We start from the raw sequence: 13,561 nt of genomic DNA on the forward strand, positions 1-13,561 counted from the left end.
TATTGCAGAATAATTAACTGTGAATGAATTGTGTATTCTGATCAATACAATGATCCAAGACAATTCCAAAAGACTTACGATGAAAAATGCTATCCACCTCGAGAGAAAGAACTAATGACATCTGAACATAGATTGTAAGATATTTTTTTAACCTTGAGTTGTATTTTTTTAGTTATTTTGTTTTGTATTTTGGCCTGAATTTTCTTTTGTAGCATAGATAGTATGGAAATGTTTTGTATGACTATATATGTATATTCTATGTCAAATTACTTGCCCTTTTTTTGCCTTTTGGAGGGTAATTGGGGTTAAGTAACTTGCCCAAGTTTACACGGTTAGTTTTGTGTGTGTGTGTGTGTGTGTGTGTGTGTGTCTGAGTGTGTGTGTGTGTGTGTGTGTGTGTGTGTGTTAAGTCTCTGAGGCTGGATCCAAACCCAGGTCCTCCTGACTCCAGGCCCAGTGCTTTACTCACTGCACCACCTAGCTGCCCCTATAAAGCAGCTTATCCTTGGGTTTTTGTTTTTGTTTTGCTTTTTGGAGGGGAAGAAAGGGCAATTGGGGTTAAGTGACTTGCCCAAGGTCAGATGGCTAGAAATAATTACTTGCCTTTTTAAGGAGGGGAGACAGAGGGAGGGAGGGAGAGAATTTGGAACTCAAATTTTTTAAATTTTGGTTTACAGGAAATTGAGAAAAATTAAAAATAAATAAATGTAAAAAAGATTAGAAGGAAAGACTGTGAAGAATTCTTTGTTTTGGAAATTGCTCTGGAATATAATATAATAAGGGTCCTTATCTGGGTTGGGCAGGATGGGACCACAGAATTGAAGTGCAATGGTCCATTCATTCCTCTGAATAAAATATTGTAGCCTGGCTTTATATCAAGAGCTAAAGTGGTAAATTCCATTCATAAACATGGGATCAACATAATCAGTCCAATTTATGTGGATTTTTGAAGTTTACAGAGTGTTTTCTTCATAACCAGGTTGAAAGGTAGACAATTCATGTCAAGTCAACAAACATTCGTTAGATACCTATTATATGGCAGGCTATATGTGCTACTAACAATTGGGAAATCAGAACAGTTTGTGTAGAAAGCGAGGCTCAGAACTTTGAACAAATCAAATACTCCATGATTCTCTAAGAGAAGAGACTATCGTAGGTGTGGGGGACAGTCTGGTCAAACATGGAGGCAAGAGATGGCATAGATTTAAAGTTAGAAAGAATCTTAAAGGTCGTCAGATCCCTGGTTAGGAATAAGAAAGGAAAGGAGGAAGGAGGGAAGAAAGGAAGAAAAGAGAGAGAGAAAAGGAGAGGGAGAGAGAGAGATATGGAGGGAAGGAGGGAGAGAAGGAAAAGGAAAGGGAGAAGGACAGAGGGAATGAAGGACAAAGAGACAGAGAGATCCAAAAGCCTTAGTCTAAGACTGAGAATACCCTGGCTGTGGAGTTAGATGCTGCTTTATTTGCAAGTCACTTTACATTTATATTCTTATTTAATCTTTACAATAAACCTGTGCCCCAATGTTAAATCTAACATTCTATCTACTTTAGAGCTAGGTGGCACTACAATTCCTAGAGTCTTGGAGTCAAGAATGTCTGAGTTCAAATTAAACCTTAGATATGTATTAGCTATGTAACCCTGGGCAAGTCACTTGCCATTGTCATCTCAGTTTCTTCATCTGTTAAGTGGGGATAAAAATAGCACCTACCTCCCAGGACTGTGAGGATGAATTAGCTAATATTTGTAAGGATATTTTCAAATCTTAAAGTGCTATATAAATATTAGCTATCATATCAGTATATAATATACTTACAAAGTTGTAAAGATAAAGCTGTTATGTTTATCACCATTTTGCTATTCTTATTCTAATCATTATACCACATCACAATTCTGAGAAACTCTGAGCACTGGACACTATCCAAGAGCAGAAATCCTCTGTGGCCACATGGAATTGAGAGAAAGAGAAGACACCCAAGCAAACACAAAGGAAAAGAAGTGGACCGGTGGCCTGACAACATCTTGTGCCAAAGCACTAAATCAAAGGATGCCTCCTTCCTCCCATTCTTAAGGAATTGCTGTGGAGCTTGAATGATGTGAAATTCAGCCATTCTCCCACACCAAGAGCTGTCCAGCTCTTTGCTTTGTAGCCTGTAGCTGGTTTTTCAGGAGCATTAGATTCATTTTGTAAGTAAGTTAAGCAAGATTCAGGCTGTGTTTACCCTATATCAAGTATTCATTTGGAAAGGAAAATATTCAGCTGAATCAGCCAAAACTTTTCACCACTCCAGGGAATTGACTGTTTCTTCTGCCTTAGACCTTGCCAAGCCTGCTTTTCTCTCAGAGTGGATGATCTCCACCCAGTTAGGAAGAGCAATCTGCATCAACCGAATGTCTCAAACACTGTACTCCAGGGAGGGCTGAAGGTCTGGCTGGTGGCTAGACCAGAGGGAGAGATAATTCACTACCACAACATCAGTTTTCAAAATGGTAACCTAATATTTACCAATGAAAATAATCAATGAAACTGATTCACACAAGCAGGGAAAACCATCTTGCCCCCCACCTTTAGTCTTTGAGCTAGCTAGGTGGCACAGTGGTTAGAGTGTTGGGCTTCATATCATAATATCTGAGTTTAAACAGTGCCTGTGACACTTAGAAGCTATGTGACCTTGGGCTCATCACTTCATCTCTGCTTCAGTTCCTGTCTTTAAAATAAGGATGGATAAAAATAGTACCTACCTCAGAGTGTTTGGGGGAGGATCAAAAGAGATGCTATTTGGAAAGCACTATTCAAACATTAAAGAATTGAATAGAAGTATAAAATGGCTGCCTGCAATTATTTTAAAATAAGTTTTTTGTATAAATAAAACCTATGCAGTCAAGAATAGAAGAAACACAGAAAAGTGGGGAAAAAACTTTCACAAACAATCTTGCAGATATAATGTGATTGGAGTGGAATGTGGCTGTGATGTGGGAAATTATGAGCTTGTTGGTTTAGAGAAACATGGGAAGACTTGGACTTGTGAAGGAAGATACTATCCACCTTCAGAGAAATGGATGACAAGTGGAAATGAGCACGGTACAGTCTTACATACATGTGAATGAGCATATATATATATATATATATGTGTGTGTGTGTGTGTGTATGTTTATACATCTCTATATATGTGTGTGTGTGTGTGTGTATACAAACACACACACTTAATTATAGCCTTCCTTAGAGTTGGGCTGAGGGGAGGGAGAGGGAAAATAAAGTAAAAAGTGCACAGCAGAGAATAAAAGAAAACTCACAAGGAAGCAAAGAAAAGCTGGACAGCTCTCAACACTATGTGTAGGATTTATTATATAGGTTTTCTTGAAACTGAAATTGTCTTATATTGAATCCTCTCTTAAGTTCTGCTGTGTACAAGGCAACGTGTTTTTTTTTCCTTTTCCCATTTTCTACTTAAGTTTAAAATAAATAATAAAATTTACCAAAAGAAAAGAATTATAAACATTACTTCTGATTTCTACAAACATTGTGTAAGAAGAACTCAAGGAATTCATAACAACAAAATAGAAAAAGCCTTTCTACTAAGATAAGATCAAAATGAATACATGACCTAGATATAAAGAGAGATATTACAAAATTAGAAGAACATGGGCCATATTATTTATCAGATTTGTGGATATGCGAACAATTTATGAAGAAAGAAGAGATAGAGAGCATTTAGATGTAAAATGGATAATTTTAATTAACATTAAATTTAGGAAGTTTTTTAGAAATAAAACAATTGTACCCAAGATCAAAAGGAAAGTAGAAAATTGGGGGAAAATGTATAGAAATTCTCAGATAAAGTTTTCACATCTCAAATATATAAAGAATATGAGTCATTCCCCAATTGATAAATGGTCAAAGGATATGAACAGGCAGTTTTCTGACAAAGAAATCAAAACAATTTCTAGTCATAAAAAGAAGAAATTTACATGATAACTTTATTATATATTTGAAAGGAATAGCAAGTTATACATATAACAATTTGATGTGCAATGGAAATGCTTGTTTTATTCCATAAATTAAAAATAAATTAAATGTAAAGATAAGAAAAAGCCTTTAGTTCTTTGACTCCTTCTAGGCCTGTCCAAAATTCCACCACCTTTGGGTCTGTTTTCCTTTCATCATTTCTTCTCCTTTCTTTTTCTCCCTTTTATTCTCATCTTTTGTCTTCTCTTTTCTGTTCTTGTCTGTTCTCATCATCAGTGTAGTTTGGGAACTGTTTGAGTTTATCGACATCACCTTACATAACTATTTCCACATCTTTGTCTCTATCATTTTATAGTACTATAGCATACCCCTTGATTCATATGCCAGCATTCATTTGGCCACTCTCCCATTGACAATCAGAGATGTAGATTGTATCCAATTTTTTCTCCTAAAAATAGAGTACTTATGAATATTTTTGGACATGTGTACTATATTTTTCTTTCTATGAATTTTTTTGAAGGGAGAATACATTCAGTCTGTTCTTTTGTAACACTTTCATCAAGGATGCCCTTTAAGGGGCAGCTAAGTGGTACAGTGCACCAACCTTGGAGTCAGGAGGACCTGAGTTCAAATCGAGCCTCAGACTCTTAACACAAAACTAGCTGTATGAACTTGGGCAAGTCACTTAACCCCAATTGCCCTGCCTTCCCCCCTCCAAAAATAGCACAAAAAAAAAGAATGTCCTTTATATGTGTGTAGACTATTTTCATAGATATTTCATAGAGATGAGAAAGTAGGCTTTTGGAATAGTTTTATGTTCCCTTGGTCATCTTTTTTTGTTAAAGCAATCAGGGTTAAGTAACTTGCTCAAGGTTACACAGCCAGTTATTTCTGCGTGTGGGCTAAGCCCGGATTTTATCCCAGGTCATCCCAACTCTGGGGCCAGTGCTCTTACTCACTGTGCTACCTGGCTGCCCCTTGATCATCTTTTTTAAAGTAAAAGTACAGTTTATTACATTTTCTTCATTATTTAGTAGCCCCATCTCTCAGATAGCTTGAAAAAAGGAGACTCTTTGATCTCTTAGAAATGGGTCCTCCATGTCCACTTTGTGTATGAATCACCTCCAGTTATTTTCCTGTTCATTCTTTTCTTCATTGTTATTTCTACTCTCTCCTATGGCAGAAGGGGACAGTGGTTTCCAAAGGAAGCAACTCTGTTGTCACTGTTGAAACATGCACCATTTTAGACAGATCTTTTCCACTTTTAATCCCATCATTGTCTTCCTTTTGGTCTCATCATTTTACAGTTAAGATCTTGTTCCTTTTGGTCTCCTGCCAGACTTTCCATAAAGATGGTCTCCCAATTTATTTCTTTATGTTTAGGAGGTAATGCCACCCATGATCCTCTGCCAAGAACTTCTAGAAGATGTTGTAGGTGCATTTATATTATAAATGTGTGCTGCTCCTGACCATTAGAGCTCTCTGCTTAGCACAGAGACCACATCTGAAAAGCTTTCTAGACTCTTGGTCTTGTGCTGAATAATTTACACATCCTTAGGAACCAGTGAGAACATGTGTTGATGTCTCTCCTCTGAGATGATTCCTTTTTTATTTTTTTACACAACAGCATGTTTAAATGGGCTAGTTTGGAGTGGTCTCAATCAAATCCTGCAGAGACCCATTTTAGTTATTCATCAAAGGTGATATTGCTCATAGGAGCATAGCTTTCAAGTCAAGGGAGACCTTAGATGCTTTAAGCCCAAGCCACACATTTCAGAGGGGATGAAATTAAGGCCCAGAGAGGTTGACTTGTCCAGTGTTACCCTGCCAGGAATGTCTGAGTCAGGCTGCACCTTCCTTTCAGGGCTCTAGGGCCTCTCAGGGTTCAGGGTATCGCCTTTTATGGCCATCAGCTCACTGAGTGTGTTCTCCACACACCTGGAGTCAGGGCCTAGCACCACAGACTAGAAACAGAACAATGCTGAAGCCAAAAATGAAGGCTTATTTATTGGAGCTAGTTGACCCCAGAGCGGGAAGGGCACAAAGCCTCTCCCCATATAGACGCTATGAACAAAGGAATCACTGAGATCTCTAAAGAGCTCAATCTCTTTGTACAGAAGTAGGCTTCTTAGCATCTCCATGGGGAAAACTCCATGGGAGGTACTCTGCATGTGTATGGTGTGTGCACTGGGCACTCTTATTCTCAGAGGAGGGAATGGAGCCACACAAAGCCTAAGGGACTTGCCTAAAGCCACACAGGTAAAGGCAGAAATATGAGAAATTTTGCAGGAGCAAACAAATAGGCAGCGACTGAAAAACATTGAGAACAACACAACAACAGCAACTTATCATGGACACATGCCTGCACTGAGGAAGGGGTATAGTGAACTCAACGTCTGTCATGGAGAAAGAGTGAGAGACAATAAGTGGACACTACAAGTGCTACCCTGCACCCATGGAATACTACAAATCCTGAAGAATGGTTCCACCTTTCAGGAGGGGGTGTCTATGAAGGATTGTGGCGCATCTGCAAGATTCACATATGAGAAGAAATTGTGCCTTGCTTAGGGCAGGGCCATTGTTGGTGTTGCCTGTTCGTTCTCAAAGAGGACCATGATATCATTAGAGGTAGGAGTGCCCACATCTGAGAGCCCCTGGATCCAGTAAAACATTGCAGACATTCAGGTGAAGAGATGATTTAATGACGTACCAGGTGGGAACATTGTCTTACCTGCTGACATGTAATTGCCTCTGTTGAGTAAGAATGTTTCTTGGTTGGATTTCCTCCAGTCTCTATTCCCACCTGACTTGCCATTCTGGCTAGTCTTCCCACTCGGCTGACCTCTAAAAGTTGTAGCTTCCATGGCTGTCCCTACTTTTCCAACCATATATGCTTTCCTCTCAATGGTTGATTGAGCCTGAGGGCTACCTCTCTTCCTTCTCTGGGTATATGTTTCTTCTTTATCTTATTATGGTGTGTAGTACCAATGCTAAATTCCCCATTCAAAGGAGTTTTTCAATCATTGTTGACTAAGAATGATTTGCACGATTTTCCTCTGAACTAAAGGGCAGCTAGGTGGTGCAATCAATAGAATGCTGGGCTTGGAGTCAGGAAGACTCATCTTCCTGAGTTCCAATCTGGCCTCAAACATTTACTACTTGGGTGACCCTGGGCAAGTCACTTAATCCTGTTTGCCTCAGTTTCCTCATCTGTAAAATGAACTGGAGAAAGAAATGGCAAACCACTCCAATATCTTTGCCAAGAAGACCCCAAAGGGGGTCACAAAGAGTTGGACACAATTGAAATGACTGAACAACGAAACCCTGAACTAATATTTCCCAAAGTGACTAATGTGTAGCTTAATCACATATATTTAAAATGCATTTCTTTTGTCAAAGGACCTTCACTAGTGTGTGTCAAAGTCCAATCTACCCAGAAACACTATTATTTTAATACTTTAATGACTCTGATCTCCTCGATGTGAATACTCCCTAAATCTATCCCCATCTTCCTGTCCCACACAGCTACCAGAGAGGGCACAGCACATGTCCCCTTCGGTACTTTCTAGATCCCATCCCGTTGTGTGGGGACCATGGCTTATAGCTTCCTCATTATAGGTTGGGTCTATTGTGTTCATCCAACTATGTACATAACTTTTAATACCAATATGCTCTCAGTGCAAAGTACGAATGTCATCATTTCCTGAGATCTAAGCTTGCTGGTCTTCCAAATAGCAACGAAGAGTCCAGAAACATCTTGGGACTTGTATAAGAAAAGCACCTGGGGGCAGCTAGGAGACACAGTGCATCGAGCACTGGCCCTGTAGTCTGTATGACCTGAGTTCAAATCCAGCCTCAGACACTTAACACAAAACTAGCCATGTGACCTTGGGCAAGTCACTTAACCCCAATTGCCATACCCTTCCTCCTAAAAAAAAAAAATCACCTGTACACAACAAGAAGAAGAGCCTCTCTAGGGTTCAGATATCGGATCTGCCACTAACAAGGAAAATCCCTTTGGGTAAGATTCACTTGGCCTCAGTTTCTTCATTTGAAATATGTCCATAATTCCCCTTCCACCATCAAAATTCCTCGAGTCAATACTGATAAATGCTATATGCCTGTTGTCTTTTTTTTTCACTTGGTGCTTAAACTTTGATTCAGTAAATATTTATCAAATGGTAAGGACTTTAGGACATGGGGATTTGGTGTAGAACAATGATTTCTCAGGTATAAAGAATTCTAAGGAAAGGAAAATGAATGCATTTTCAATGATCAAAACCTTTTAACTAAAAATTATACCACCTAGCAGAGGGTTTTGTACAGAGTAGGTATTCAATAAATGTTCTAATATTTGATTTATTTATTCTGGTTTGATTTTTGTGAAGATATGAAGTTTATTTGATACATATGTGTGATCTAAAAGGCATATAGCATAGCAGAAAAGGAGCATGCCCTCCCTCTTCCAGTGGTTAGCAGTCTCTCCCATTTGAAATTACTTGTAATGTTATGCATGCACATATAGCATAGCTACATAGTGCAGTGGATAGAACACTATGCCTGGAGTCAGGAAGTCCAGAGTTCAAATCTGACCTCAGACACTTACTAGCTGGGTGACCCTGGGCAATTTGCATAATCCCGTTTGCCTCAGTTTGCTGTAAAATGAGTTGGAGAAGGAAATGAGAGATCATTCCAGTGTCTTTGCCAAGAAAACTCCAAATAGGGGGTCATGAAGACTTGGACATGATTGAAATGACTCAACAACACACACACTTGAATTTATGTATACATATATATATAGGTGTATATATGTATTTATAGTATATATTGACTCCCCTCCCTCATCAATAGAAAATAAGCTTTTGAAAGCAAGGACTATTTTTATTTTGGCATTGTACATTCCAAACCCAGCACAGGACCCAGCTCAGAAGATGTGTGCTCAAGAAATGAATGTTGGATTGAACTGAATTGGCTTGAATTGAATACATATCTTAATTTGCATTCCCTTGACTTTTTCAAAGTTCAAGAAAAGTTCAAAGCATAGACATATGACTCTAGAATTCTGTCTTGGGTCATGTAGTATTAGAATCACCTTACTCAAGAGAGAATTTAAGTTGCATGTTCTCAAATGTACTGATACCATGACCCTTTGTGGAGGAACAAAGATGTCTCGAGGGGCCGCCCTCCTTCTGCCATGCCCCATGATTTGGCATCATGAACATTGTTGGACAGATTTCAGAAAAGTAGTCTGACCTTCACTGTGTATTCCATTTTTATTAACATATTTTATACTTTGCCCCTGCACAATATTTTTTTTTCATTTCTTTGAGACCCTGGGCCTGTGGGCCTTTGCTGATTTGCATGTCTAGGTTAGAGGGAACTTGACCTTGACGATAATTAGCAACTAAACCAGGACAAGAATGTAAAGCAACTTCATTGGCTACGTTTGCTAAGGACAGGACAGAGCCAAGTCAGCAGCAGAAAAAAACGGTAAGGAGAGTCAAAATGACAAGATTTATGTGATGTAATAGGAAACGATTAAGAAAAGCAATGGTTGAAACGTAAGAAAAAGAAAAAGACAATCACGTGTTTCAGGCATCTGCTGCAAAATGAGCCCAAACAGACTCCGATTCTAATGGGAGGCGACAGCTCTTGCATTCCTGCTCTCAGTTTTCTTGTAACCCCTAAAGACATTTTTTTACACAATTCTGTTCCAGTCCTAAATGGTAGATATGACCCTAGTTCTCCAAATCTACACAGGAGAATTTGCATCTTCCTAAAATTCTACACTGAGGCATGTAATCTTTCTAAAAAGCTTCTCTTCAATTTCCAGGCTTTGGTTAACTGGTGGTGTAGGAAATGAGATCTTTGCAATCCCCATCACTCCATTTATTAGTCCATGCTCACCTCCTGATACCCTTGGCAAGGCTACACCTTGCCAGGTCCTAGTCCTGCAAAATTGACTGTCAATTTGGTCAAGCAATTTCAATTTGGAAGGTTATAGAATAATGATACCATGAAATGTTACTCTTCCTAGAGCATTGACTGAATGAATGGGATACATTAGCACAAAACCCATTCGTTTAGATCCTGTTATGTATAGAGCTCCGTGCAAAGTGCCAGGGACACGACAGAAGGCCCTGTTCTCAGGAAGCTTACACTCTAGTCCTCTAATTGTGGGAGATGACACACAAGACAGATCTTAGCAGCAGAAGTGTTGGAAGACTGAAGAAGTCCTGTGGGCATAGCAAAAGGCCCCACAGCGATATCCAGGAGCCCACCGTGTGGGCCAGCAGGTTCTGTGACAGGCCCCTTGGGGCTGGAGGGCACAGAGGCTGAGCAGATGGTAAGGTCTGAAGGATGGAGGGCCTTATGGCAGATGATATGGTCAGGTCCAGAGTTCCTCCATTTCCCTGAGAAGACTGGAGTTGTTGGCTATAAGCTCATTTCAGTGGTCACTCTGCATAACCACTGTCTCTCCCTTAGCCACATGCAGTCTGGATGGACAAAGGGTTTGGGAAAGGGTGAAGGGAAGGGAAAAGAGAAGGGTGTACATCATACAGGATATTTTTTTGTAGTTTATAATTTTTATTTTTTAGTTTACATCATTCATTCCCACAAGATTTTGAGTTAAAAATTTTCTCCCCATTTTTCCCATACCCACCACCACAAAACAGCAATCCCACTGAATATCCCCTCCCCCAATCTGCTCTATCCTATATCTTCCACAATTCCCCCCTCTGACTTTCCAGTAGGGGACGGTGGATCTCCATGCCCCAATGCCTGTATATCTTATTTCCCAGTTACATGTAAAATAATAATGTTAATGAATATTTAAACATTCAATTTTAAAACTTTGAATTCCAGATTCTTTCTCCTTCCTCCCTTGTCAACCACCCTTACTGGGAAGATAAGCAGTTCCGTATAGGTTGTACATGGGTAGCTATGCAAAACATTTTCATAGTTGATATATTGTAAAAGACTGACTATATTTCCCTCCATCCCATCCCACTCCCCAATTGTTCTATCCTCTACTTTGATCCTATCCCTTTTCAAAAGTGGGTGCTTCCAACTCCCCCCCCAGCCTTTCCTCCCTTCCATCATCCCCCCTGTCATCCCCTTTCCCACTACTCTCCTGTAGGGTGATATGCCTTATTTAGTGTGTATGTCATTCCCTCTCTAAGCCAAATTCATTGAGAATAAGTTTGGCTCATTCCCCTTTTCCCTTCCTGTTCTTCCCCTCCATTGTAACAATTTTCCTTTGCCTCTTCTGTATGAGATAATTTACCCCATTCTGTCTCTCCCCATCTCCTCTCATTATATTCCTCTCTCACCTTCATTTCCCCTTTTAACTATCATCCCTTCCTATTCAACTGATCCTGTACCCTCTGTCTATGTCTACCTGTACACATATATACACATACTCCCATATGTATTCATATGCTCATATACCCTCCTGTATAGACATATGTATGTATGTATACATATGCATATATATACATTTCTATTACCTTCAACTATCTGCATACTGAGAAAAGTTTCATAAGTTACAATGATCATTTTTCCATGTATGAATGTAAGTAGTTCACCTTTGATAAGTTCCTTATGATTTCTTTTCCCTATTTACCTTCTTATGCTTCTCTTGCTTCTTGCATCTGAATGTCACATTTTCTATTCAACTCTGGTTTTTTCAGCAAGAATGCTTGAAAGTCCTCTATTCCATTGAATGACCATATTTTCCCCTGAAACGTGATACTCAGTTTTGCTGGGTAGGTGATTCTTGGTTTTAATCCCAGTTCCTTTGACCTCTGAAATATCATATCCAAGTCCTTCAATCCCTCAATGTAGAAGTTGCCAGATGGTGAGTTATCCTGATTGTGTTTCCACAGTATTCAAATTGTTTCTTCCTGGCTCCTTGTACTATTTTCTCCTTGATTTCAGAACTCTGGAACCTGGCTATAATATTCCTAGGAGTTTTCTTTTTGGGAACTTTTTCAGGAGGTGATAGGTGGATTCTTTCAACCTCTATTTTGCCCAGTGGTTCTGAAACATAAGGGTAATTTTCCTTGAGAATTTCTTGGAGGATGATTTCTAGGTTATTTTTTTGATTATGGCTTTCAGGTAGTCCAATAATTTTTAAATTATTTCTCCTGGATCTATTTTTTAGGGCAGTGGTTTTTCCAATGAGATATTTCAAATTGTTTTCTATTTTTCTTTTTATTTGTTTGGATCTATTTAATAGTATTTTGACTTCTCACAAAGTCACTAGCTTCCACTTGTTCCAATCCAATTCTGAAGTAATGATTCTCTTCAGTGAGCTTTTGAGATTCTTTTTCCATCTGGAAAATTTGGATTTTTAAGGTATTCTTCTCCTCATTGGCTTTTTGAGCTTCTTTTGAATATGAGTTAGTCTATTTTTTAAGGTGTTATTTTCTTTAATCAGGCTTTTTAATCTCATTACATAATTTTTTTGCATCATTATATTTCTCTTCCCAATTTTTTCTCCACTTCTCTTATTTGGTTTTCAAAATCTTTATAAATCTCCTCTATGGCCTGTAAGCAGCTTATCCTTTACTTGGAAGTTTCTGATGCAGGAGTTCTTACTTTGCTGTCTTCCTCGTGTTCCATGCCCTGATCCTTTTTGTCCCCCCAAAAAAGTCCAAAGTCAGATTACTGTGCTTGCCTTGCTTCATTTTCTCATGTTTCCACTCAATTACTTGACTTTTGAGCTTTTGCCATTGTAGAACTCTGCTACCAGAGGGGGGAGCTTTGTCCCAGATCACTGGGGGTTTTTTTCAGATGCTGGAGCTATTAGTTGGGTGCCTTCTCTGAAGCCTCCCCATGCTCTGGCACACTGATCTTGCACCCCAGGACCTCCACCCTAGACTGCAATCCAGATCTAAGCAGGTTAAGCAAGAGCAATTACCCCTCAGACTGGTTGCTTGGTGCCTCTACTATCTGCAGACCAGGAGCTCTGAAGCAGCCATGTGGCAGTGGCTGCATTGCCACTGTGCCTCAGTGGCTTCTTGCCCAGGGGGCAAAGGCTGATCACATTCCCAATTTCCCAGGTCCCAAAGTCCACACTGCACTGACCTCTCACTTTGTCCTTGGCATCTATGGGTTGATAATTCTGGAAACTGCCACAACTGCTGGTGATCTGAAGTCCCTCCATCCAGCAGTTGGTTGTGGCTGCCCTGAGACTAAAATCTCAGATTTGCACAGGGCTGGGCTCTGCTCCTAAAGCACTGCGCTGGCCCCTTCCTGCTGGCCTGACAGGCTGTCCTCAGCAGGAGGTTAGATTCTTTGTGTCATTTTGTGGGTTCTGTAGCTCCAAAGTTTGTTCAGAGTCACGTTTCACATGAATTCGAGGAGATGGGAGCAAGAGCCCCACAGAAGTCCTGTTTCTACCCCTCCACTTTGATTCCTCCCCTCATACAGTATTCTTGAAGATAGGAAAAGTTTCACAATCCAGAGGAGAGTATCTGTAATTGAATCCTAGTAGGAAGAGGGAGAGGATTTTTTGTTGTTGTTTTAGTGGGGTAAGCTACACTAATACTATTTTATCTCCTTTTAGGACAAGTCCTATTTATAGAATTGGGC

Source organism: Petaurus breviceps, unplaced genomic scaffold (assembly GCF_028583685.1).
Source record: "Petaurus breviceps papuanus isolate PSGF00001 unplaced genomic scaffold, PetGlider_PUasm1.0 545, whole genome shotgun sequence".
Lineage (NCBI taxonomy): Eukaryota > Metazoa > Chordata > Mammalia > Diprotodontia > Petauridae > Petaurus > Petaurus breviceps.